Raw genomic sequence first — 1,579 nt, 5'->3', positions numbered from 1 at the left:
TTATGCCTCTTCCTCCATCAAGATCCAGATTCCTATGGTACAAATTTAATAACAAGAAGTTATGAGAAGTTTCTGGTACTCAATCTATTGTTTAATATCTATTAATATGTAGACATCCGTGGCTATTCTAGTTTTTTAAGGTCATTCACTTTGTTAAATGAAATTTATGGAATTATATTGAATGTTTAAAATTTGTAAATAGTTTTAAAATTTTGTCCTTTAGATATCTAAATATACTAAATTAAGTCAGGTAGAAATTATTGTGACCTTCCTCTTTATGCCCTAAAATGCCCATTTGAACATTTTTTTTTTAAACCCATACAAGCTTCGCACAGTGGCAGTACCATAGCCAATAAGGGTTATCTGAGGTGTAATTATTGCATGAAAATGTTTCCCAATACTCGGTCATGATGACTTGAAATAGAGTCAACAGTGGCAATCTTTGACAGTCTCTACAGAGACCAAACTTTAAAGAAAAACTAATAATGAAGTAATAAAACCCCACACAGGTACAATAAACACTACACATGTGCAAGGTGCATATTCAGAAAAGAACGAAGGAAGACCAGGAGAGTGCACTGCAATAGATCCTACTTTCAAATAGAGATGATCAACAACAGAGTCAATGAGAGACTAAACGGTGTCCATTTCATTTTCGACAAGGAGGATGTTTCTGTTCTTAGGGAGGGCAGCTGCAGGTGGCTAACGGGTGGGCATTGAAGTCCTGGATGCTGCTGTCACCACAGTGACTCACACCAATAATACAGCGACAACAGAAACATGGGGAACATAAAGACCTCAATCCGGGCCGGGCGCGGTGGCTCACACCTGTAATCCCAGCACTTGGAGAGGCCGAGGCGGGCGGATCACGAGGTCAGGAGATCGAGACCATCCTGGCTAACATGGTGAAACCCCGTCTCTACTAAAATACAAAAAATTAACCGGGCTTGGTGGTGGGCACCTGTAGTCCCAGCTACTCGGGAGGCTGAGGCAGGAGAATGGCGTGAACCCGGGAGGCGGAGCTTGCAGTGAGACGAGATCGCGCCACTGCACTCCAGCCTGGGCGATAGAGCGAGACTCCTTCTAAAAAACAAAAACAAAAACAAACAAACAAAAAAACTCAAGCATATGCTGTTCAGATACCTGCAAAAGAAGCGGCACAGTCAGGCAGGCAGGGAAGGTAGAAATATCAGCCCATGATAGGAGAGACTTGAGTACTTGAGTAGTAAAAACAGTCTGAATATTATCAGTTTGGAAGCAACGTAACTGGTTGCTAAAATTAGCTAATATGTAGCTTGTATGTGAGGAGCATGGGTGTGAAGTTGACTTCATAGGAAAAGAATGGGCTTAGTATCCCCCTAATACAGAAACTGTAGAAAAAGGCCAAATAAGCATATTTGGTGAAAACAGCTACGTTTCTTATACCTCCAAATCTATTGCCAGCCAAAAATCTCTGCTCAATAAACAAATTTGCATAGAATTGTAACTACAATTTGTTACAATTGATATCATTTTCTTAATGGGTCTTGAAATCCTACAATGATTTTATTAATCCTATATTTATCAACGTTAATTTATA

General features: G+C 39.9%; 1 non-coding gene across 1 annotated transcript; it reads left to right on the top strand.

The window, feature by feature from the left end:
- Positions 1-323: 323 nt before the first annotated feature.
- LOC115900250 lies at positions 324-461 on the top strand. Its single transcript, XR_004059906.1, has one exon. It is a non-coding gene; the product is annotated as a U4 spliceosomal RNA (small nuclear RNA).
- The last annotated feature ends 1,118 nt before the right edge of the window (positions 462-1,579 follow it).

The sequence above is a fragment of the Rhinopithecus roxellana genome, chromosome 10 (genome assembly GCF_007565055.1).
Source record: "Rhinopithecus roxellana isolate Shanxi Qingling chromosome 10, ASM756505v1, whole genome shotgun sequence".
In the NCBI taxonomy this organism is placed as follows: Eukaryota; Metazoa; Chordata; class Mammalia; order Primates; family Cercopithecidae; genus Rhinopithecus; species Rhinopithecus roxellana.
Note: the sequence above shows the minus strand (reverse complement) of the source record. Positions and strands in the feature narration are given on the sequence as shown.